Source organism: Tamandua tetradactyla, unplaced genomic scaffold, assembly GCF_023851605.1.
Source record: "Tamandua tetradactyla isolate mTamTet1 unplaced genomic scaffold, mTamTet1.pri scaffold_141_ctg1, whole genome shotgun sequence".
In the NCBI taxonomy this organism is placed as follows: domain Eukaryota; kingdom Metazoa; phylum Chordata; class Mammalia; order Pilosa; family Myrmecophagidae; genus Tamandua; species Tamandua tetradactyla.
This window is the reverse complement of record NW_027518272.1, coordinates 199797-226744: the sequence shown is the minus strand read 5'-3', so window position 1 is coordinate 226744 and position 26948 is coordinate 199797. Positions and strand designations below refer to the sequence as shown.

Below are 26948 nucleotides of genomic sequence, written 5' to 3'. Positions count from 1 at the left end.
GTAACCAAAAGAAAGCAGTAGTAGCTACAGTAGTATCATATAAAATAGACCTTAAATGTAAAGATGTCATAAGAGACAAAGGACAGTACAAATTAATTAAAAAGGGACAATTCACCAAGAGGAAATAACAATCATAAATATTTATGCTCCCAATCAAGGAAATCCAAAGTACAGGAGGCAAACACTGAGAAAACTGAAGGGACCTATAGACATTTCAAAAATAACAGTGGGAGACTTCAATACATCACTCTACACTATATGTACAGGACAACCAGAGAATCAACAAAGAAACAGAGAACCTAAAAAATGGGATACTGAATTAGACCTAACAGACATAAATATATTATTACACTCCAAAACACCAGGATATACGCTCTTTTCTTTTTTTTTTTTTTAATACATGGGCAGGCACCGGTAATCAAACCCGGGTCCTCTGGCATGGCAGGCAAGCGTTCTTGCCTGCTGAGCCACCGTGGCCTGCCCTATACCCTCTTTTCTAGCACACATGGAACATTCTCCAGGACAGATCATATGCTGGGACACAAACTGGGTCTTTATAAATTTAATAAGATTGAAATTATCCAAGGTACTTTCTCTGACCACAATGGAATGAAAGCAGAAATTAATAGTCACCAAAGAACCAAAGCTTTCACAAATATATGGAGATTAAACAACACACTCTTAAGTAATCAGTGGGTCAAAGAAGAAATTGCTAGAGAAATCGGTTAATATCTGGAGACGAATGATAATGAGACTACAACACATCAAAACTTATGGGGGGGACTTCCTGGAAGATGGCGGCTTAGTAAGACGCGCGGATCTTAGTTTCTTCTCCAGGACACCTACTAGGGGAGTAGAAACGATACAGAAAGCGCCCAAAGCCACAACAGAGATAAAAAAGACAGCGTACCCCATCCTGGAACGGCTGGCTGGCTGAGAGAAGCAGCTCGGGTGAGATCGCCGAGGCGCGCGGGCCTTACCGGGCGGGGTGGCAAGCGGCCGGAGTTACTCCCTTCCCCCTTCCCGGGCCGGCTGGGAGAATTGGAGAGGTGGTCCCCTGAAACCAAGGCGACTGGCGCCCACACCACGCGCAGCCCCCGGACCAACTGAGAGAATTGGATCGGAAACCCCCAGGCCGCGGAGAACGGTGACGGGTGGGGGAGGCCCCTTCCAAACCCGTGACTCCCGGGGAACGTGCACTCTCTCGGGCGGGCCGCTGCCGCTGGCGCCCTCCCGCCACGCTTGTTGCCCAGGGCCGACTAGGAAATTCGGACGGGCTCTTTCCCTGGCTGCTGCGACCAGCAACCCTCCCTGCGTTCGGACCCCGGGCCGGCTCAAACCGTTTCGGCTAGCGAACCCCCAGGACGGCGAGAGTTTTCCAAAGTTTAAGGTCCCACAGCACCTTTTACTGGTGGGACCCGCAGGCAAACGGGTGCCACGAGCGCCACATACTGGGCAGGATAAGAAAAACAGAACCCAGAGATTTCACAGAAAAATATTACAACCTTGCTGGGTCCAACACCAAGAGAAATCTGAATAAATGCCCAGACGCCAGCAGCAGAAGATAACTGTCCACGCTCAAAAGATTGAGAATATGGCTCAGTCAAAGGAACAAACCAATAGCTCAAATGAGACACAAGAGCTGAGACAACTAATGCTGAATATACGAACAGAAATGGAAAACCTCTTCAAAAATGAAATCGATAAATTGAGGGAGGACATGAAGAGGACATGGGCTGAACATAAAGAAGAAATAGAAAAACTGAAAAAACAAATCGCAGAACTTACGGAAGTGAAGGATAAAGTAGCAAACATAGAAAAAATAATGGATAGCTACAATGATAGATTTAAAGAGACAGAAGATAGAATTAGTGATTTGGAGGATGGAACATCTGAATTCCAAAAAGAAACAGAAACTATAGGGAAAAGAATGGAAAAATTTGAACAGGGTATCAGGGAACTCAAGGACAATATGAACCGCACAAATATACGTGTTTTGGGTGTCCCAGAAGGAGAAGAGAAGGGAAAAGGAGGAGAAAAACTAATGGAAGAAATTATCACTGAAAATTTCCCAACTCTTATGAAAGACCTAAAATTACAGATCCAAGAAGTGCAGCGCACCCCAAAGAGATTAGACCCAAATAGGCGTTCTCCAAGACACTTACTAGTTAGAATGTCAGAGGTCAAAGAGAAAGAGAAGATCTTGAAAGCAGCAAGAGAAAAACAATCCATTACATACAAGGGAAACCCAATAAGACTTTGTGTAGATTTCTCAGCAGAAACCATGGAAGCTAGAAGACAGTGGGATGACATATTTAAAATACTAAAAGAGAAAAACTGCCAACCAAGACTCCTATATCCAGCAAAATTATCCTTCAAAAATGAGGGAGAAATTAAAACATTCTCAGACAAAAAGTCACTGAAAGAATTTGTGACCAAGAGACCAGCTCTGCAAGAAATACTAAAGGGAGCACTAGAGTCAGATACAAAAAGACAGAAGAGAGAGATATGGAAAAGAGTGTAGAAAGAAGGAAAATCAGATATGATATATATAATACAAAAGGCAAAATGTTAGAGGAAAATATTATCCAAACAGTAATAACACTAAATGTCAATGGACTGAATTCCCCAATCAAAAGACATAGATTGGCAGAATGGATTAAAAAACAGGATCCTTCTATATGCTGTCTACAGGAAACACATCTTAGACCCAAAGATAAACATAGGTTGAAAGTGAAAGGTTGGGAAAAGATATTTCATGCAAATAACAACCAGAAAAGAGCAGGAGTGGCTATACTAATATCCAACAAATTAGACTTCAAATGTAAAACAGTTAAAAGAGACAAAGAAGGACACTATATACTAATAAAAGGAACAATTAAACAAGAAGACATAACAATCATAAATATTTACGCACCGAATCAGAATGCCCCAAAATACGTGAGGAATATACTGCAAACATTGAAAAGGGAAATAGACTCATATACCATAATAGTTGGAGACTTCAACTCACCACTCTCATCAAGGGACAGAACATCTAGACAGAGGATCAACAAAGAAATAGAGAATCTGAATATTACTATAAATGAACTAGACTTAATAGACATTTATAGGACATTACATCCCACAACAGCAGGATACACCTTTTTCTCAAGTGCTCATGGATCATTCTCAAAGATAGACCATATGCTCGGTCACAAAGCAAGTCTTAACAAATTTAAAAAGATTGAAATCTTACACAACACTTTCTCGGACCATAAAGGAATGATGTTGGAAATCAATAATAGGCAGAGTGCCAGAAAATTCACGAATACGTGGAGGCTCAACAACACACTCCTAAACAACGACTGGGTCAAAGAAGAAATTGCAAGGGAAATTAGCAAATACCTCGAGGCGAATGAAAATGAAAACACAACATATCAAAACTTATGGGAAGCAGCAAAGGCAGTGCTAAGAGGGAAATTTATTGCTCTAAATGCCTATATCAGAAAAGAAGAAAAGGCAAAAATTCAGGAATTAACTATCCATTTGGAAGAACTGGAGAAAGAACAGCAAGCTAATCCCAAAGCAAGCAAAAGGAAAGAAATAACAAAGATTAGAGCACAAATAAATGAAATTGAAAACATGAAAACAATAGAGAATATCAATAAGGCCAGAAGTTGGTTCTATGAGAAAATCAATAAGATTGATGGGCCCTTAGCAAGATTGACAAAAAGAAGAAGAGAGAGGATGCAAATAAATAAGATCAGAAATGGAAGAGGAGACATAACTACTGACCTCACAGAAATAAAGGAGGTAATAACAGGATACTATGAACAACTTTACGCTAATAAATACAACAATTTAGAGGAAATGGACGGGTTCCTGGAAAGACATGAACAACCAACTTTGACTCAAGAAGACATAGATGACCTCAACAAACCAATCACAAGTAAAGAAATTGAATTAGTCATTCAAAAGCTTCCTAAAAAGAAAAGTCCAGGACCAGACGGCTTCACATGTGAATTCTACCAAACGTTCCAGAAAGAATTAGTACCAATTCTCTTCAAACTCTTCAAAAAAATCGAAGTGGAGGGAAAACTACCTAATTCATTCTATGAAGCCAACATCACCCTCATACCAAAACCAGGCAAAGATATTACAAAAAAAGAAAACTACAGACCAATCTCTCTAATGAATACAGATGCAAAAATCCTCAATAAAATTCTAGCAAATCGTATCCAACAGCACATTAAAAGAATTATACATCATGACCAAGTAGGATTCATCCCAGGTATGCAAGGATGGTTCAACATAAGAAAATCAATTAATGTAATACACCATATCAACAAATCAAAGCAGAAAAATCACATGATCATCTCAATTGATGCAGAGAAGGCATTCGACAAGATTCAACATCCTTTCCTGTTGAAAACACTTCAAAAGATAGGAATACAAGGGAACTTCCTTAAAATGATAGAGGGAATATATGAAAAACCCACAGCTAATATCATCCTCAATGGGGAAAAATTGAAAACTTTCCCCCTAAGATCAGGAACAAGACAAGGATGTCCACTATCACCACTATTATTCAACATTGTGTTGGAGGTTCTAGCCAGAGCAATTAGACAAGAAAAAGAAATACAAGGCATCAGAATTGGAAAGGAAGAAGTAAAACTATCACTGTTTGCAGACGATATGATACTATACGTCGAAAACCCGGAAAAATCCACAACAAAACTACTAGAGCTAATAAATGAGTACAGCAAAGTAGCAGGTTACAAGATCAACATTCAAAAATCTGTAGCATTTCTATACACTAGTAATGAACAAGCTGAGGGGGAAATCAAGAAACGAATCCCATTTACAATTGCAACTAAAAGAATAAAATACCTAGGAATAAATTTAACTAAAGAGACAAAAAACCTATATAAAGAAAACTACAAAAAACTGCTAAAAGAAATCACAGAAGACCTAAATAGATGGAAGGGCATACCGTGTTCATGGATTGGAAGACTAAATATAGTTAAGATGTCAATCCTACCTAAATTGATTTACAGATTCAACGCAATACCAATCAAAATCCCAACAACTTATTTTTCAGAAATAGAAAAACCAATAAGCAAATTTATCTGGAAGGGCAGGGTGCCCCGAATTGCTAAAAACATCTTGAGGAAAAAAAACGAAGCTGGAGGTCTCGCGCTGCCTGACTTTAAGGCATATTATGAAGCCACAGTGGTCAAAACAGCATGGTATTGGCATAAAGATAGATATATCGACCAATGGAATCGAATAGAGTGCTCAGATATAGACCCTCTCATCTATGGACATTTGATCTTTGATAAGGCAGTCAAGCCAACTCACCTGGGACAGAACAGTCTCTTCAATAAATGGTGCCTAGAGAACTGGGTATCCATATGCAAAAGAATGAAAGAAGACCCATCTCTCACACCCTATACAAAATTTAACTCAAAATGGATCAAAGATCTAAACATTAGGTCTAAGACCATAAAACAGTTAGAGGAAAATGTTGGGAGATATCTTATGGATCTTACAACTGGAGGCAGTTTTATGGACCTTAAACCTAAAGCAAGAGCACTGAAGAAGGAAATAAATAAATGGGAACTCCTCAAAATTAAACACTTTTGTGCATCAAAGAACTTCATCAAGAAAGTAGAAAGACAGCCTTCACAATGGGAGACAATATTTGGAAATGATATATCAGATAAAGGTCTAGTATCCAGAATTTATAAAGAGATTGTTCATCTCAACAAAAAGAAGACAGCCAACCCAATTACAAAATGGGAAAAAGACTTGAACAGACACCTCTCAGAAGAGGAAATACGGATGGCCAAGAGGCACATGAAGAGATGCTCAATGTCCCTGGCCATTAGAGAAATGCAAATCAAAACCACAATGAGATATCATCTCACACCCACCAGAATGGCCATTATCAACAAACAGAAAATGACAAGTGCTGGAGAGGATGCGGAGAAAGAGGCACACTTATCCACTGTTGGTGGGAATGTCAAAGGGTGCAACCACTGTGGAAGGCAGTTTGGCGGTTCCTCAAAAAGCTGAATATAGAACTGCCATACGACCCAGCAATACCATTGCTAGGTATCTACTCAAAGGACTAAGGGCAAAGACACAAACGGACATTTGCACACCAATGTTTATAGCAGCATTATTTACAATTGCAAAGAGATGGAAACAGACAAAATCTCCATCAACAGAAGAGTGGCTAAACAAACTGTGGCTTATACATACGATGGAATATTATGCAGCTTTAAGACAAGATAAACTTATGAACCATGTAATAACATGGATGGACCTAGAGAATATTATGCTGAGTGAATGCAGCCAAAAACTAAAGGACAAATACTGTATGGTCCCACTGATGTGAACGGACATTCGAGAATAAACTTGAAATATGTCATTGGTAACAGAGTTCAGCAGGAGTTAGAAACAGGGTAAGACAATGGGTAATTGAAGCTGAAGGGATAGAGACTGTGCAACAGGACTAGATACAAAAACTCAAAAATGGACAGCACAATAATACCTAATTGTAAAGTAATCATGTTAAAACACTGAATGAAGCTGCATCTGAGCTATAGGTTTTTGTTTTGTTTTGTGTTGTTTTGTTTTGATTTTACTATTATTACTTTTATTTTTTTCTCTATATTAACATTCTATATCTTTTTCGGTTATGTTGCTAGTTCTTCTAAACCAATGCAAATGTACTAAGAAATGATGATCATGCATCTATGTGATGATGTTAAGAATTAATGAGTGCATGTGTAGAATGGTATGATCTCTAAATGTTGGGTTAATTTCTTTTTTTCCGTTAATTAAAAAAAAAAAAAAAAAAAGAGAAGGGATAATTGGAGATGAAGGGATACAGACTGTACAACGGGACTGGATATAAAAACTCAGAAATGGACAGCACAATACTACCCAATTGTAATGCAATTATGTTAAAACACTGAATGAAGCTGCATGTGAGGTATAGGTTTTTTGTTTTTGTTTTTTTTGTTTTTTTTCTTTCTATTATTGTTTTAATTCTTATTCTGTTGTCTTTTTATTTCTTTTTCTAAATCGATGCAAATGTACTAAGAAATGATGAATATGCAACTATGTGATGTTATTAAGAATTACTGATTGTACATGTAGATTGGAATGATTTCTAATTGTTTTGTTAATTCTTTTTAATTAATAAAAAAAAATAATAGGAGAGATTAAAAAAAAAAACAAAAAACTTATGGGATGTGGCAAAGACAGTGCTGAAAGGGAAATTTACTGCAATAAATGCCTATATTAAAAAAAACAATGATCAACACTTGAGTGCTTAAATGCTCACCTGGAGAATTGAGAGAAAAAAACAGCAAACTAATCCCAAAGCAAATGAAAGAAGAGAAGTAACAAAAATTAAAGCATAAATAAACTGGGGAACAATAAAACAACAGAAAGAATCAACAAAACCAAAAAGCTGGTTCTTCAAGAAAATCAATAAAATTGATGAACGCCTAGACTAACAAAGAAGAAAAGGAGATGCAAATAAAATCAGAAATGAGAGGCAAATCATTACCATGGACCCTGAAGAAATTTTTTAAAATCATAAGAGAACACCATGAACTAGACAACTTGGGTGAAATGGAAAAATTCCTAAAAATACAAGAACTACCTATATTGACTAGAGAAGAAATAGAGGGGCTCAACAAACCATTTACAAGTAAAGAGATGCAATTAGTTGTCAAAAATCTTCCCACAGTAAGGGGTATGATATCTGAATTTTTTTCTGTTTTCTTTTTATTGCTTTTCCTGAATTGATGCAGATGTTGTAAGAAATGATCATGATGATGAATATTTTAAAAATGAATCTTCCCACAAAGAAAAGCCCAGGACCAGATGGCTCTACAAGGGAATTTTATCAAACATTCAGGAAAGAATGAACACCAATCCTGCCCAAACCCTTCTAAAAAGTAATAGAAAAAGGAACACTAATTCATTTTACAAAGCTAAAATCACTCTAATACCAAAATCAGATACAGACAATACAAGAAAGGAAAACTACAAACCAATCTCCCTAACGAATATAGATGTGAAAATTCTCAACAAAATAATAGCAAATCAGATCCAAAGACACATTATAAGAATTGTATCACATGACCAAGTGGGGTTTACACCAAGAATGCAAGGGTGGTTCAAGAGAAGAAAATCAATCAATGTAATACAGCACATTAACAAATTGAAAGGGAAAAATCACACAATCATATGAACTGATGATAAAAAAAACTGACAAAATTCAGCATCCTTTCCTGATAAAAACATTTGAAATGATAGGAATGAAAGGAAACTTTCTCAATTATTACAAAGGGCAAATACGAAAAACCCACAGCCAGCATCATACTTAATGATGAGAGACTGAAACCATTCCCCCTAAGATCAGTAACAAGACAAGGATGCCAACTGCCACCATTATTATTCAATGTTGTACAAGAATTCTTAGCTGGAGAGATTAGTCAGGAGAAAGAAATATAAAAGGTATCCAAACAGGAAAGGAAGAAGTAAAATTTTCATTGTTTGCAGATGACATGATCCTTTTCTTAGAAACCCCAGACTAATCTATGGCAAGCTACTGGAGTTAAGAAACAAATTCAGCCAAGTGACAGGACACAACAAGATCAGTGTACAAAAATCAGGAATACCTCAATACACAATGACCCAGTTGAGGAGACAATTAAGGAAAAAATCCCATTCACTGTTGTGACCAAAAGAATCAGATATCTAGAAATGTACACAGAAAATTACAAAACATTGCTAAAAGAAAAGATGAAAAGACATTCCACACTCATGATTTTAAGAAGGTTGATGTCAATTCTACCCACATTGATCAATGCAATATCAATCAAAATTCCAACAACCTATTTTGAAGACTTGGATAAGCTAGTTATCAAATTTATTTGGAAGGGAAAGAGGCCTTAAATAGCTAAAAATATCCTAAAAAAGAAGAGCAAAGTAAGAGTTAACACTTCCTGCCTTTAAAGCTTACTATAAAGTCACAGTGGTGAAAACACAAAGACAGAAGTTATCTCCCAGTGGAATCGAACCAAGACTGCGAAGATAGATCACCAAATCTATGGACAACTGATCTTCAATAAGGTCCCGAAATCCACTGAACTTGGACTGAGCAGTCTTCTCAATAAACATGCATGGTAGAATTGGATATCAATAGCTAAAAGAATGAAAAAAGACCCCTATCTTACTCCCTATATAAAAATAATAACAATGGCTGCAATTAAACAGAAAAATAGAGGATGTGGAGAAATTGGAATACTTATTCACTGTTGATGGGAATGTATAATGGTGCAACTGCTATGGAAGACAGTCTGGCAATTCCTTGGAAAACTAAATATCGAGATAACCCATAACCCGGCAGTACCAATACTTGGTATACACCCAGAAGAGCTGAAAGCAGTGACATGAACAGACACATGCACCCCAATGTTCATGGAAGTACTATTTACAATTATTAAATTACAGAAACAATTCAAGTGTCCATCAACAGACAAGTGGATAAACAAAAATATGATATATACCTATGATGGAATATTATGCAGCAGTTAAGACCAAATGAGGTCTCAAAGCATATGACAACGTGAATGAACCTTCAGGACATAATGCTGAGTGAAGTAAGAAAGACAGAAAATGACAGATACTGTATGATTTCAGTATTATGACTTTGGTAAAAGTAGTCTCAGGTTACATTATATAATATAGCAGACTGTATTGGTCAGGGTTCTTTAAACAAATAGAACCAACAGAAAATATCTGTATATATGAGATTTACAAAGGTTGGTCTTATGCAACTGTGGAAACAGAAGAGTCCAAAATCCGTAGGGCAGGATGTCAAGCTGCAGCTCCAGTGAAGGGTTTTTTGTTTGTTTGTTTTGCTGTATGCTCTTTTAAAAAAATTTTTATTAATAAAACCAATCAACATACAATATTAACATTTTTTATCACATAGTTGTATATTCATCATGATCATTTCTTAGAACATCTGCATCAATTCAGAATAAGAAATAAAAAGAAAATAGAAAAAAATCATACATATCATACCCCTTACCCCTACCTTTTATTGATAACTAGCATTTCAATCTACTAAATTTATTTAAACATTTATTCCCCCTATTATTTATTCATTTTTAATCCATATGTTTTATTCATCCATCCATACTGTAGATAAAAGAAGCATCAGACACAAGGTATTCACAATCAGTCACACTGCTAAAGCTATATAGTTATATAATCATCTTCAAGAAACATGGCTACTGGAACACAGCTCTACATTTTCAGGCACTTCCCTCCAACCTCTCCATTACATCTTGACTAACAAGAGGATATCTATTTAATGCATAAAAAAACCTCCAGGATAACCTCTCAACTCCATTTGGAATCTCTCAGCCACTGACACTTTATTTTGTCTCATTTCTCTCTTCCCCCTTTCAGTCAAGAAGATTTTCTCAATCCCTTGGTGCTGAGTCCCAGCTCATTCTAGGATTTCTGTCCCACATTGCCAAGGAGGTCCACACCCCTGGGAGTCATGTCCCACGTAGAGATGGGGAGGGCAGTGAGTTTGCTTGTCATGTTGGCTGAGACAGAGAGGCCATATCTGAGCAACAAAAGAGGTTCTCCTGAGGGTGACTGTTGGGCCTAATTTTAAGTAGGCTTAGCCTATCCTTTGTGGGGTTGAGTTTCATATGAACAAACCCCAAGACTGGGTCTAATGAAAGGTTTAAGCAACTCCACAGGAGAGGTTCACTGGCTGAAAAAAAAACCAGTGAAAATGTCTCTCTTCTTGATTAATAGTTTATCTGATTAGATTATCCTGTTGGTGGGAGATGTCCCTTAGTTGATGGTAGATGTAATCAGCCACAGCTGCAATCAACTGACTGATGATTTAATAAACTAGCCTTCTGGTTTATCAACCAGACATGAAATAGCCTTGTAGCAACAGTCAGGCCAGCACTTTCAGGGCCAGACAAGTAGACACATCACCTGACCAAGACGATACCAGAACCTAACTATCACACAGACCTAGAGGCACTCCAAAGCTGGAGATGGGGAAAGGATACCCAAAGAGGCTGAATCCAATGCAAGCAAATAGATAGAAATGATGGGCTAATTAGTGGGTTTATAAGTAACACTGTCATACTGAAGGTGAATATGAGTTAAAGAGGATATATAGTAGTACCATGTATATCACCAATTAAACCTACAATTATAAATAAGTTCTCACATGAACTATTTCAAAGGTCCATTACTGGACAAAGAGTCAACAGTAGAGGGGCATGGGGAAAAACTAAAAATGCATGCTATGGCCAAGAGTTAACAGGAAGACATTAACAGTTCCATGGGCAACTAATTGAGAGAGAATGGGCAAGTGATAAGAGGTAGTTTTGATTTGACAGTTGGTGACACTGTGTTTGCCAATTCTTTGTCTTCATGGACCAATGAAAATGGTCTAAAATTGATACTGATTGTACAACCAAGTGAGGATAATTTAAGACATGGTTTCTTTTGGACATTATCCATGATGCCCAATAAATCGAAGGAGCAACTGTACCCAATGACTGAGAAGCAGAATGCATCATATGATACATTTATACGATGGAACATGGTGTGGCAACAAAAAGAAGGACATCGAGAGACATACTACAAACTGAATAAACCTTGGGGACAATGTGTTGTGTAAAATAAGCCAGAAACAAAAGAACAAATGTGCTCAGATCTCTCTCTCAGAAAATACTTTTAAGGCCTAGATTGTAAGCCCTGATAGCAGCCACACAGTCTGAAGTTGTAAATGTGTTTCTAAATTCTGAGGCACTGAGCTATATATGTATCAGCTGGTATTTCCCTGGAACTCTGAGCAACTCTGTGACACCTAAGACTGAGAAATGAAGTGCTACAGCCCTGAAAGTTAGCATAGTTATATATAATTACAGTTAAAGTAACTGAAAAAGAAATCAGGCCTCGATTACAGTTCAAAATGAAGCCAATCTGGCTGGGTCTAAGGTAAATTGGAATACAGGGTAAAAGACGATAGTGTATGCACTCTAGACCTTCATTTACTGTATAAGACCAAAGGCAGAGTATATATGAGACCTGTCTGGATAGCTCATTTTAGCAACCCAAACTCCAGGAGTCCAGAACAGGAAAGAGGCTTTGTAATTCTGTATAACTTAATATAATAACAGGTTACATCTCAGACTATAGTCAGCTGATACTGTAAAAATATTGGGAAGTCCCTTGAGGGTGTGAAGGGAAAAACAAATTTTTAAATAACAAATGTGACTCATAATATTTCTATTGGACAGCACTGTTCTAGAAGTCTTGCTAAACTTTGCAATGAGGAATTTGAGGAACAGCCTAACAAGCTCTAGAACACAAAGCCCTAATGCCATAAGGACAGTGGTCAGCAATTTTTCCCTTTTACAAGGGATAGACAGAAAATATTATCCACGGCATGTGCCATACTGGCCTATTCTGAAAGCAGCCATTAGCACATAAATAAATGGGAGGCCCACCACAGTTTGCCCAACCCCTGCCCTAAGATAATCTACTGTAAGTAATGGCTCCTACCAGCTCAGACTATCAAATTTTCAGGAATTTTGTGAGGCATTTTCATGTTGATAGCTTGAAAGCTACCATCATGAGAGTATTTACACCATGGAAATTAGAAAACACTATGAGTCAATGCTTTTCTTCCTGGAAAGCCAGCTGAAAAACATTCACTAGCACACCATACACAGTATGTAAAAAATTCAGTTCTACTACATAATTAAATTTATGTTAGTTGTGTACCATCCTTGAGGAAAAACTGGCAAGTCATTCAAATCATTTTCTGTGTTCTGTGCTTCATATGAGGATCAATGGCTAAGAAAAGTTGTAAAAGAACCATAAGCAGAGAGAAGACAAACATCCTGAGGCAGTCAAGAGTTGTGGTTGGAGAGTGAGCAAAAGGGAGAGTAGTTTAAGATGAGATGGCAAGAGCCATGAAATTATATGTACATAAGGCCTAATAGCACCCAGTAAGGACTCAACAATAAGTAGTTACTGTTAAATACATATTATTATGCATGATTACCTGGATTCATTTGTAAGCAAATATTACCAAGTACTTGGCTCTGGTGACACAACAGTTAACAGTGACAGTCCTATCTTTACAGAAAGCAGTAATCAAATAATCATATAAATATATAAAATTTAAAACTAATGAATGTTATGACAAAAAACAAGGACCTCTGAGAAAACACAATAGGGAATCCCAAACTACTCTAGACAGTCAGGGACAATTTCCATAAGAAACTGACCTTTGCACTGAATTTGAGGATGAGGAGGAATGGAAAGCACAGGAGACAGCTCAGGTAGCAAGAACAAACTGTACAAAAGTTCTGAGGCAGGAAAAAATTTCTAACAGGTAAAGGAACTAAAAAGTCAATGTGACTGGGCACGACCAAATTATCAGGCCGAGCCCTTGATCTTGGGATTCGCCTCTATGAAACTTATTCCTGCAAAAGATATGCTAAGCTTACTTAAAATTAGGCCTAAGAGTTACCCCCCAGAGAACCTACTTTGTTGCTCTAAGCCAACACAGCAAGTGAACTCCCTGTTCTCACCCTGTCATGGGACATGACTTCCAGGGGTGTAAATCTCTCTAGCAATGTGGGACAGAAATCCCAGGATGAGCTGGGACCCAGCATCAAGTGATTGAGAAAACATTCCTGACCAAAAACAGGGAGAGAGAAATGAGAAAAAATAGTGTCAGTGGCTGAGAGATTTCAAACAGAGTTGAAAGGTTATCTTGGAGATTACTCTTATGCATTATATAGATATCCATTTTTAGTTTATGGTGTATTGAAGTGGCTAGAGGGGAGTACCTGAAACTGTAGAGCTGTGTTCCAATAGCTTTGTTTCTTGAAGATGACTGTATAATGATACAGCTTTTACAGTGTAACTGTGTGACTGTGAAAAACTTGTGTCTGATGCTCTTTTTATCTAGGGTATGGACAGATGAGTAAAAAAATATGGGTAAAAAATAAACAAACAATAGGGGGAACAATAAATAAATTATTTATTAAAAGAAATTGGGTAGATGGAAATACTAGGTGTGAATGAGAGGGAGGGGTAAGGGGTATGATATATATGAGCTTTTTCTATTTCTCCTTTTTATTTCTTTTTCTGGAGTGATGCAAATGTTCAAAAAAGTTGTCATGGTAATGAATACACAATCATGTAATGATATTGTGAGCCACTGACTGTACACTATGTATGAGAAGTCTGTTATGTTAAGTTTCATCAATTTAAAAAACAACAACAACAAAAGAGGGAAGTACCTGAAAGTGTTGAACTGTATTCCAGTAGCCCTGATTCTTGAAGATAATTGGGTAACCATACACCTTTTACAATGTGACAGTGTGTTTGTGAAAACCTTGTGTCTGAGGCTCCCTTTATCTAGGGCATGGACAGTTAAGTAAAGAAATAAGAGCAAAAAGTAAATAAATAATAGAGAGGGATAAGAGGCAAAAAAAGGGGGGAGATTGAAATACTAGTGGTCAATGAGAGGGAGGTTTAAGGTGTATGGGATGTATGAATTTTTTCTTTTTTTCCTTTTATTTCTTTTTCTACACTGATGGAAACGTTCTAAAAATGATCGTGGTAATGAATACACAATTATGTGAAGAAATTGTAAGCCACTGATTGTATACTTCAGGTGAAATCCATGCGTGTGAAAATACCTCAATAAAATATATTTTTAAAAAAAAGTCACTGTGGCTTTTGATTGTATACCACGTATGGAATGTATGTATGTGAAGATTTCTCAGTAAAAATATTTAAAATAAAAATAAAAAGGCAATGTGGAAGAATATTTGCCTGCCATGTGGGAGACCTGGGTTGGATTCCAGGCCATGTACCCAAAAAAAAGTCAATGTGGCAAGAACCAAGTGAGCAAGAGGAAGGAATGCATCAGCAGGGATTGGAGAGGTAGGCAGGTGGCTTATTATCATGCAAAACTTCTCAGTCCATGTTAATATTATTCTAAGATCAGTGGGGAAGCTATTAGAGTTTTACATAGAAGGTGACCTGGCTTGATTTAACATTTTTCAGAGATTAGTCCAGGAAGGAATTGGGGTGAGAATGGGGGAGAATAACAGAAAAGTGGAGATATCAACCAGTAAGCTACTATCCACTAGACTAGCAAAGCAGTTCTCAAACTTTTTGGTTCCAGGATAACTTCACTCTTTTCCAAAGTGAGAACCTCCAAAAGCTTTTGTTTATGTAACTTATATCTATAGATATTTTCAGTATTAGAAACTAAAACTGAGAAATCCTTAAAATGTTAATTCATTTAAAAATAACAATCCAACACATCTAATATATAAAATGAACTCCAAACAGGATAAATTCAAAAAGATATGCACCACACCATGTTATAAGCAAACTGCTGAATGGCAAAGATAAAGATCTCCAAAAGCCACAAAAGAGAAGTAATAAAACACATACAAGGGCACCTGAATAAGATTAAATGCCAACTTCTCTAGCAAAACCATAGAGGCAAGGCAGTGCAAAGATAAGTGCTGAAAGCAAAAGAAACTGCCAACCAAGAATTCTATATCCAACAAAATTAAGTCTTTCAAAAATGTGAGATTGAAGAAAACAAACAAATCCAATACCATCTCAACTGTCTGAAAAAAAGATTGCTACAACTGTGTGAAACACTGGAAGTGCCTTCCAAAACCAGAAAAATTTAACTAATGTGTCAAGTCTGCTGAAAATGGAAAGGGCACAGCACAGTGCTAATGAGGAAGGTCTGGCAATATTGCAGGAAGAAATAGATAAAATAGTGGCAACCACAGAGTCAATGACCGAGAACATTCAAAGCCTCAAAAGCAAACTTCACATTCTGACTAATGAATTGGAAGAAGAGGAGGAGAAGATGTCTCAGATGGATAGTAGTGAGGTACTCTCTCTTCCAGAACTTTCTCAGAACAGTCTCAAAGCACCAGTACTTCAGAAGGAAATTTTGATGCTAATTCCAAACCAGAATGCTCTTCTGAAGGACTTGGATGTTCTTCATAATTCATCCCAGATGAAGGACGTACTAACTTTCATTGAAGAAGCCTATAAGCGACTGGATGCCTCTTAACAAGTTTTTATATGAGATTGTTTCATATTAATTTAAACTTTATGAATTTATTAAACTATTACCCTGCAAATGATATTTCAGAGACTCAGGCTTCTGTGGGAATTACTGTCCCTTAATTACATGCACTTTAAAATTAGCCTGTGCAGATATACCATAAGCATCTTGTGTAGTCCTGGAGTTTAGCAACTGGCAAGCCTGGTAAATCACATCTATTATACTGCTGCATCTCTGGTTATTTCCCTGGAACCAGAAAAGAAGAACTGCCACAATCTGTTAGTTAATAATGGCTGACTGAAGGTCATTTATTGCTTAGTGTAGATAAGGTGTGATGCTATGAGTTAATATACGTAAAGCCTTTGCATGATATCTGGTACCTAGTTTGCTCTCACTAGTATCATTTACCTGATATCTTGCAGTTTGTTGTCTGGTCATCTAGATGTTGAGAAATCCCCAAATGCCTTTAATCTTCTTCAGAACTCCCTAGTCTTTTTGTAGTAGTTGATATTTGAGAGGTGCCTTTCACTGTGATGGTAGCATCAACGTTGTATTTTTTTTATTGCATTAGTGAATATATGTTGAATTTACTTTCCATTGTGATCAAAGGATGCTTTTATTTCAGAAAACTATTAAAAAGGAATTCCTAAGCAAGCTTATTCTCTTTAGTGACCCCTTTAAACAAATATCAAGCAAAAAACCCTTCTTTCTAAACCATGTTTTCCTCATTGTGATAAGCATCTGTACATGTGTAACTAAATTACCACTCAACTATATAAAAAAACTAATTCTAACCAATTATAGTCTATTGCCTGAGTTACTTTTATCTATTTGTAAAATAAAATTACTAAATTTCATTAAAAAAAAAAAACGTGAGATTGATTAAGACATTCCCAGATAACAAAACTACAGACTCTGCCACCACTAGGCTTGCCCTAAAAGAAATGCTAATCAGAATTTTCCAAATTGAAGGGAAATCTACCAACAGACGATTGAAGCCACACAAGGAAACAAAGATCTCTGGTAAAGATAATAGCATGAGTAAATATAAATTTAAACACACATGATTGCATTTTTGGTCTGTAAACCCACTTCTTACTTCCTATAGGATCTAATAAAAGGCAAATTCACAAAATATAATGATATATCAGTGGTTTGACTCATTATATGGAAACATAATTTGTGACACGAACTACATCAAGGTGGAGGGAAAAAGGGGTATAGGTATACAGTTTGTGTCTACTCTTTTTTTTTTTTTCACATGGGCAGGCACTGAGAATCGAACCGAGGTTTCCAGCATGGCAGGCGAGAACCACTGCGCCACCACCGCCCACCCAGCTACTCTTGAATTTAAGATGGTATCAAAGCAAACTAGATTGTTATAGATTTAGGATTTAAGCTCATGGTAACCAAAAAACGATTATTCAAGAATACACAAATTCACAGAGACACAATGTAGGAGTGCAGGTTACCAGAAGTGGCGAGCAGGGGTAATGGGGAGTTCATGCAAAATGAGTATAGGGTTTCTGATTGGTGTGAAGATAAAGTTCTAACAGCCTATGGTGGTGAGGATACCTAATACTATGACTAATTCCAATGAATGGTATACTTGGGAGGGGTTGGGATGGGAAGATTTATGTTATATACATCTTCACACAATTAAAAAAAGAAAGAGAAAATGACAAATGCAATACAGATACTGAGTGGAAACTAAGAATGGAGGAGAAAGGGCTCAAGGACACTGCTGCAGCCTAAGGAAAAATTGTTAAATTTCTTGAACTCGATAACTACACATAAGGTGATTACATAAATTAATAACCTTGTTCATAGGAAATTACATAGAAGTATTATGTATACAACTTGCTCTCAAATGTTCAGAAAACAGATGACAGATGAAGGCAAAATGCTAAAATAGTGGATCTAAGGATAAAGAAGGTGGGGTATACTGGAGTACTCTGCATGGGGCTTGTATTTTCTAGGAGCCCAGCTGTGGTAACAGCACTTCCCTTTCAGCCTCTTAAGGTCGGTTCTCCTTGAGGTCAGGGAAGCTATAGGCATTACCGCGGTCCCCAGGGTCTGAGGAGACCCCTGAAACCACGTGGGGAGAGGTAAGAACCGCTAGTCCGCTGAGGCTGAATCCTCTTAATACGGTGGTGGGGGTGAGCACCGGCTCAATTTCGGGAGGAGGCGAGGACACTCGCTGGGGCGTACGGGAGGGACTTACGTGAACAGCCGAACACCCACTGACCTGGCTCGTTTATGCTGCGGCCGCACCGGCGTCCATGGACCAAGGTGAGCGCAGCTTCCCCGCGCTAGCGGCTTTGGGCGAGTCCTGCACGGCCGCGCGTAAGCTCCATCCTCTCTCCCTCTCAGCGGCGCGAGCGCCGCGTCAGCCCTCTCCCTCTGGGCCGCGCGTGCGCCCCGCCCCGCGGTGCAGATGTCCGGGATGCCGGCAGGTTCCGCTGCCGCCGCCGCCGCCTGGCCTGCCACAGGGGTTTGCTTGAAAACACCCCAGCGGCTGGCGGTGAGGGATACGCTGTGCGCCCAGAGAGGAGCTGCCGGCGCCACAGGCGCCGAACCGGGTGGTGCAGCTCGGCCCGTTCCTGTCAGCGCCCCATCATACCGGTAAGAGCCCCCTCCGCCGTTTTCCGCTTTCCAGCCCGCTCGGCCGCCCCTCCGCCGTCCCGTGCCGCGTGAGCGGCGGGCGGCATCCTGGGGGAGCAGCCGGGAGCGAAACGACCTCGGGTGGCCGCGGTCTGTTCCCGGATACCCTTTCGCCCCTTACCTGATGGGTTGTGTAATGTGAGTCTTTTAGGGGGCGTGGGTATACTCGTTCTTGGGGGGAAATCCTGGAGGCTTGGAGGTTCGAAAGACTCCTGGAAAGCGCCGCCCCCTGCCCCCACCTTCGGACGCTTTGTCGCCCCTGCTCCCCGCTCGAGTCCTGCGGAGAAGCGGGGGCACCTCTTCTGCCCTGCGTTTTCTCCGAGGCCCCGAGCGGGTCGCCGCATTACAGCGCCGAGCAGGGGCTGAGGGCGAGCACGCCCCGCCCTGAGCACCCACCCCTTTTGTAAGCTCGCGGGCCGAATCCGGGACCCTCGTGCCTTGGAGATCCAGGGATGTGTGGCAGAAGAGCAAGGTGGGATTTGGTTTGAGATCGGCGATGGTTACGTTTGCCGCCTCACTGGAAGGTTTGTACGGAGGTGTGTTCTCTGTTGACAGCTTGTCGCCTTGTGGGTTTAGATGACAGTGCAGAGTTTCGCCACTGCCTTCTTTCCTGGCTTGCGGGTTCTTAGTTGCAAGTATTAAAGAACTCCTGAAACCCAGACGCATGCAAAGGCTTCCCTGACTTTAAAGCCATTTTCTCTCACTTGTGCCATTTAAGCGTCTTTTTAGTACCAGTCCAGTTTTGAGTTAGTTGGTTTCCTTTTCTACCTCTTCCACATTATAGAATGGAGTTTTAATGCATTGTAGTGTAATCATGTGACTTTTTAACCTAAAGCTCGTTTTCCCTTTTAGTACTGTTTGCTTAAGTGCTTGATGGTCCAGTATCACTGGTGGCCAAATACATTGTAACTTTAGTGGAAACTGTCTTTGGCAATATTCTGTGTGGTGGTGGTGACTTTTTTGTTTTGTGTTTTCTTTCAGGCCTTCGGAATTGTAGTAGGGTTTAATTATAATGGGTGACAATTGGTAATTAGAAAGGATTTTAACAGTCTTTTTGGCCACTCATTTTTCACTTACTTACTATGTCTGTATGTTAATCTTTCCGTATATTAAGTCATCACTTTCTTCGTCAGCATCAGAATTGTTCTTACAAGTTGCCTTTTTCCCCCTCTGAGTAAACTGGCAAGTTATTTTTGTAATTGTTTTGTGGAATGTTTTCAGTTCAGTAAACTGAAAAAGAAGTCATTTATTTAAGACATTTTAGATGATATATATTTTAAAACATGTGCCAACTGTTCAGCAAAACCAAACAAGACTCTAAAAGATCTAAGCATAAGCATTTCCTGTGTAGAATTACTGTGAGTTGCTCCTTATCTATTCCTTATCTCTCATCCTTAAGACAAAGTTCTGTTATGACTTGTTCATTTTCCCATTCAACTTCTTTTGAGTTAAATTTTGTTATGAAGTTATATGTTCATTGTTAATGGTCTCAAAACTCTCCCTCAAATTGATTGATCACATATTTAGAACATATTTAAAATGCAGTTCCAAAATGAAGGGTAGGCTTAAACCTACCCTTCTTGCAGCTTGCAACCATGCAAAATATTTAAATGTATTAATGTTCATTCAGATTTTTGTAGAAGCAATTTTTATAAAACTTTCCCAATTGACTTGAATTGAGATAAATTGTTTTCTTAAGAGAAATCTACCCAGGCTACGGTATTATAATGGTTTTACCTCTGCTAGCAGAGGGAAAAGATCTTTGAGAATTTGTGAAGTTATGTAATTTATATTTTAGTCTCCATTTTAGATTTTTTAAAAAAACTTTTCCACAATACTCCACATAGGCAAATAAGGACAAACCTAAAAGAGAAAATAATAAAATCAGCAAATGTATTAAAGGCTTATGTATGCCATATTCTGTGTCAAACAGGTTATTTCATCATTTATGCCCTCACTATATCTACAAGGTAGGGATTAAATTATGATTCACATTTTAAAGTTGAGGAGACTAGCCTTCAGCAAATTTAAGGAATTTGCCCTACACCAATAGATGGTAGATGAGGTAGCAAATTTGAGAAGCCAACTGAGGCCTATCACATCAAAAGTCTGAGCTTTTAACCATTATAACATGTCATCTTCATGCAGGCATAGGGGGGGCACACAAAAAAGTAGGGATGCATATGTTCACTCAACACAGATTCTTTAACCCAAAGTTCCCTCAAACCAGCCAAGAAAACCTTGGTCACAATATCTGGCTTGCTCTTTTCTTAGGCTCTGTCCTGTCTTGATAATTTGTCCCAATAGTTCCCTTTTTCAAATTTAAAATTGGGGATCAGCCTTATCCCCAACACTCCTTTCCTTTAATTCCATTTTCCGCTATGTACTGGAGTTGAATTTCCTGCTAAATTGCATAATAGGTGAAAAAAGGTAGCAGTAATTTACAATAAAAGCCTGATGGATCTAGAAGGGCCCACCGTAATAGGCTTCTTTGGGGGAAACTTTAGCATGTTAACTTACATAAATTTTAGGGTGTTATGTGTCCCTCTCAAAGTCAGAGTAGCATTAAAAGTACATATTCCAGCAACCAAAAATATAAGTAATTCAATATCAAGAGGAGTCTCACAAAGATTATTAAAACAATTCTAAAGCGGAATCCACAGAATGCTGTCCTGACCCGCAGGACAGTCAACGGGGGTCCGCCACCTGCTGAGGGAAGAATGGCGATGGGACAGAGAGACGCAAGAAGGACAGCAAGACAGGATTCTGATCAAGCTGCAAATTTTATTAACCAAGCTGGGTGTATATATACCAGCTTGGGAGGGGAAGTAGGGTATGTGGAGCATTATGATAGGAGGGAGTTCGCGCCGGCGGGAAAGACTGGTTAGATAATTGGTGGGGAATTCGCGCCGGCGGGAAGGTCCCGGCGGGAACCTATTTCCGTGAAGAACCTTGTTGTACTAAGTAGGTGCTGTTGCATCAGCCAGGGTGGCCATGTTAGCCCAGTCGCCATCTTAGGCTAGCCTCCTGTCCCCAACATCTCCTCCCTTTGTTTTTCAAAAGGATGGAGGAAGGATGCTGATTAAGCATTTTGGCATTAACCTTTACTGGGGGAAGTAGAGGCCTCATTCCCCAAGTTGTTTGTGGCTCTGTTTTTCTGGGGAGGGGAATTTTCGCAGAGCAAACCCCTATGCAAATGAGGCATACTTCTCAAGGAGCTCGAAAGCGGCCTTCGATTGTTCTGGCCCTCCTTTGCAGTGCTTCGCCTTGCACCCAGCGGTACCAATCATAGCATAAGCTAGAAGCATACTTTCGAGTGGTATGCTGCTCCCGTAGGAGGGGGAACTTACAGAGGGTAGACGGCTTCCTGGCCTTCCAGGGTTACGCCCTGGTCCTGGAGATGGAGCCTTTGGTAATGCACCTGAATGGGCCTCCCTAGGGCTGAGTTAACTTGATCCTTTACAAGCTGGAGTATTTTCCTTATAATAGCAGGTGCAATAGATATTATAAGGAGTAGGGTTATTAAGGGGCCTAATATAGGGAGAAGGTAAGGGAGGATTCCATTGAGTCCCCAGGAGGAAGCTCCTTGGGCTTCCCGCTCATGTTTGCGGTTTGCAATTCCTTCCCTAAGTTTGGTCATTGAATCTCTGATTAAGCCAGAATGATCAGCATAAAAGCAACATTCCTCGCCTAATGCTGCACAAAGCCCTCCTTGTTTAAGGAAGAGCAGGTCTAGCCCTCTTCTATTTTGGAGAACTATTTCTGATAGGGACGTAAGGGACTTTTCAAAGTGGGTGACGGAAATTTTAACATGGGTTAAGTCCTCGTCTATGGCAGCCCTGAGATGGGAGAGGCTTTGTTGCTGGAGGGTGATTGAGGCGATACCGGTGCCTAGACCAGCAACACCAGTAGATGGATTCTTGGACTTCAGTCGTCTGTCAGCTTAGCCGTCGTTGAATAGGTTATAGCAGGGCTTGCTGGTTTATTAGTAGCTTCAGCTGTGCTGGAGACAGAAAGAGAGAAAAATGCCTTTTCTCAGGGCAAACTTTTTGCCCTGGACAGATTGTTATTGTTTATTTGTTTTGTTAATTGCTCTGGTAACCATTTGTCTGAATCGAATTCCCTAGAATATATATACACTGATTCTCTGCCCAATATCAGGACCGGATCTGGTCCTCACCAAGTGTTATCCAATGGATCTTTCCAGAGGACCTTGGCGAATTGTGTTCAAATAGATCTAAAATAGGCCTGTGGGAGATTGCAAGGTAAAGAAAATAATAAAATCAACAGGATTTTTTAGATTTATTTGAACAAGCTGTCTTTTTTGAATGCATTGTTCAATTAATTGTAACTCTTGTTCAGCTGCAGCTGTTAACTGCCTTTTGCTTAATAAATCAGAATTTCCTTGTAAAATATCAAGCAAGTTTTGTAATATATAATTAGGAATCCCTAAAGTGGCAGGTAGCAAAAATGAATGCAGAGTGCCAATAGTGACATGTACCCATAGCAAATGACCAGATTTTTAAAAATTGAATTCATTGGATTGATTTAAAAGGAATGCAGGAATGTGGATTCTTTATAATTGGTTGTGCATTTTTGCTAATTTTAAATTTATTGCATGCAGTTTTTATGGTATTTTTTCACAATAGTAGCCAAATTCTGATTTGCTTACATGACCGGGCCCAGTTGGGTCCTCTGGGAACTGGCTAGGGACCAAGAGGAACTTCCTGGACCTAGATATTTTTATTAAAGTACACCTCTTTCTGGGGGGATAGCCAGTCCTCCCAGCTAGAGTGTACATTTTAACTATTTTTTACCAAGGTCATGTGATAGCAATATCAGTTGTATGTAATGGCAACATCAGGTGAACAAAAAAGACTCCACAAGTATATTTTTTCCTTGCATTCAACCCTCAAATCTGATCTGCTTCCAATATAAGCCATGGTTATTTTAGGATAAATTTAGCTTATACATATGTAGTTTATATAAAGATTGGACAAAGTCTTAAGATATTTTGGCTTAAAGGAATATAGGTATTTATATGATTTGAATATGATTTAGCCAGTAATAGACTCATTTATAGTAATAGTACTTAGATTAATAGATTAAGCCACCTGGTTTAGGGCAAGAAAAGAAGCACTTTTTGCCAGTATAATGATACCCAGGAGAAAATCAATATTTTTTATACAGATAACAACATGACAAAAGTTAACATAAGTTATTTTGATAAAACACAGACTCTTTGCTTTCTAACTAATTATTTAGAATCTTTTTATATCTTTTCATTGTAACAGGCTAAAAGTTCAAGAAAACATTGTCATTTTAGACTTATTAAATCTTTCTTGATTTTAATCATAATTTCTATTTTTACAAACTCTCAGCACTTATTATATTAGTTTAGGCTTTATTCCATATTCCATTATTCAAAAATAATGCGTAGGGGGCAATTTTTTGAATAATGACCCGATTTGTTACAATTAAAACAGATGGGGCCGTTGTTTTGAGGGCTATTTTGTAAGACAGCTAATATTGCCTGAGTATTAGGATTTATTCCGTTACAAAGTTTAATATAATTGGAGAGGTCAGTATTACGAAAAGGGCAGATTGCCGCCTGACAGGCGGTGTTAGCATTTTCATAAGCGAGATGCTTGATAAAATCGCTTTCCTGATCACCAAGAATGCACTGGGCTGTGATCTGTAGCTGACTGAGAAAGTCAGTATACAGCTCGTTGGGGCCCTGAACTATTTTTGATAAAGAGGACGTGAGAGCCCGTTTTGGGGGGAGTAGCCTCCATGCTTTAATGGTGGCGGACTGCACCTGGAGACCAAGTCCTCGGGGGTATTGTGCCTGGGTAGAATTAAGATGATAAGGACTTGACCCTAGAAGCTTTTTTAATGACCAGGATTTTGTGCTGTCTTTTAAGACGTTGCTTTCAGCATACTTTTTACACTGCTCCTCAGAGTCCACTTTCCATAACAAGAAATCGCCACCTGATAGGGTGGCTCTGGCGAGCTGTGACCAATCATTTGGAGTAAGCTCCGTTTCGCTAATATTGTCTAGCAAAGCCAGAGTAAAAGGGCAGTTGCTCCATAATTATGCACAGCTTTTTTTAGTTCTTTTAAATATTTTAGATTAATCCTTTTGTATTTATTGGTTCGGGGTGTTTCCTCCCGCTCGCGGCTACATTTGGATTTTATTTCGTCCTCATTAGCTTTCTCGCTCCCTTCCCCCTCACTGCTTTCCTGTTCAGACTGAGGCTTGGAAGTTTCTGTGACTTTGCCTTTTGCTGGCTACGGAGGACTGGAAAAACGTAGCGAGCACAGCGGGGGTTAGAGGGCTTATTTTGGTTAGTCATTAGAGAGAGAGAGGAGAGTGCCTGACTGGCGGTTTGCAGGGAGTTAAGGAGGGGATTATTTTGTAACTACAGAATTACATTCTGAGTGGGGTCTGGAGAGGGGACATGCATCTTTTAAGGCATTTTCTCCCTCTCTACAAAGCTGTAGTATTTCAGGGTCTGAAGGGGAAGTTTTTATGGCCTCATTGATTAAGTTCCAATAATTGAAGTCTGTAACTGGTACCTTTTCCGGCCCAAAAGTTTTATAGTAGTCCTTTAAACAATCTCCTACTCTCGATCAGCATTTTTGGTGTATGGTCCCGTCAGCAGGGAACCATGGACAGGTTTGATAGACAAACTGAAAGAAATTTCTAAGGTCCTTTTTCTTAACTCTCACTCCTTGCGTCTTGAGGGTTTCTTTTAATTGTCTCACGTAAAGCTCATGTGTACTAGATTCCTGTCCCATGGTGAATTTTTCTTTTTAAATGAAAACGAAAGTGACTTACCGTACGATCCTTCGTTCTTCTCTTCGTTCGTCCGTCGGCGCGAGGCAGTGTCGCCGGGGCTGCGTTCACAGGCGAGTTACTTCTGTGGCAGTCCGGGGTTATGGGAGGGCCCTCCTCATTTTTCGGCCCGCGACGCTTCTATCTCTCAGCCAGCGGTCGAGCCCCACGTTGGGCGCCAAATGTCCTGACCCGCAGGACAGTCAACGGGGTCCGCCACCTGCTGAGGGAAGAATGGCGATGGGACAGAGAGACGCAAGAAGGACAGCAAGACAGGATTCTGATCAAGCTGCAAATTTTATTAACCAAGCTGGGTGTATATATACCAGCTTGGGAGGGGAAGTAGGGTATGTGGAGCATTATGATAGGAGGGAGTTCGCGCCGGCGGGAAAGACTGGTTAGATAATTGGTGGGGAATTCGCGCCGGCGGGAAGGTCCCGGCGGGAACCTATTTCCGTGAAGAACCTTGTTGTACTAAGTAGGTACTGTTGCATCAGCCAGGGTGGCCATGTTAGCCCAGTCGCCATCTTAGGCTAGCCTCCTGTCCCCAACAGAATGCTTCTTAGAAAAGCCATATTCCTCTCAACCCCTAGCTCCCATACTCAATCTATCCTGAACCCTCAAACGGTCTGACACTACTCTAGCTGGGATTCCTCCCTTTCATTCTCTGTTTGCCAAGGTTGGTTTGTCAACCTTGTTTGATACACATCCTTTAGTCTAATTTCTCTTGTGCTCCATTCTTTAAAAGAAGTTCAGTGTTACAAAATTTATATTTTGACTAGTGCATTTCCTAATATAACTTATGTAGATAGTTTGCTTGAACACCATAAGTACTTGGAATCTCAGGTAGGATGAGATTTTGTTGGTTTGTCCAGAGTGATGCCCCGATGAATCCCAGAGTGATTCGATCAGTGAGTGGAAAAGTATTTGCAAAGCCCCCTTTGGGGAATGGTGAGAACAGGGAGAAATTCAACTTCCCCAAGTTGAATGCTTGATATTCTCACAAGCAGTGTGGACAAACAAAGCTATAGGCTGAGCCCCCAGTCTTGGGGTTTGTTCATGTGAAACTTAACCCCACAAAGGATAGGTCAAGTGTACTTAAAATTTAGGCCTAAGAGTCACCCGCAAGAAAAAAAAAAAAGAAGCTCAAAATCCCTCATAATTAGGGATCAAGGAGGGGGACTCATGAAAGTAACAATGATCACTCATTAATAACCCGTGTATACTGTGTGGTGTGACAATGGCTCAGTGACAGAATTCTCACCT

At 39.4% G+C, this 26948-nt stretch overlaps 1 protein-coding gene, 1 long non-coding RNA gene and 1 pseudogene across 17 annotated transcripts in view; 2 read left to right on the top strand and 1 right to left on the bottom strand.

Moving 5' to 3' along the window:
* Positions 1 to 16513, top strand: part of LOC143673139 (centromere protein Q pseudogene) — a 28607-nt pseudogene extending 12094 nt beyond the window's left edge.
* A 2087-nt stretch (positions 16514 to 18600) lies between these two features.
* LOC143673140 (voltage-dependent N-type calcium channel subunit alpha-1B-like) overlaps positions 18601 to 26948 on the top strand; it is a 201198-nt gene continuing 192850 nt past the window's right edge. For all 16 annotated transcript variants that reach the window (XR_013170207.1, XR_013170209.1, XR_013170205.1 and 13 more), the window contains exon 1: positions 18601 to 18805. The gene's annotated coding sequence lies outside the window, so the exon portion shown is untranslated. The remainder of the gene's footprint in view (positions 18806 to 26948) is intronic.
* LOC143673141 (uncharacterized) lies at positions 21609 to 26156 on the bottom strand. Its single transcript, XR_013170213.1, has 2 exons — positions 25686 to 26156; positions 21609 to 22847 (listed from the first exon to the last, which is right to left on the bottom strand). It is a non-coding gene; the product is annotated as an uncharacterized LOC143673141 (long non-coding RNA).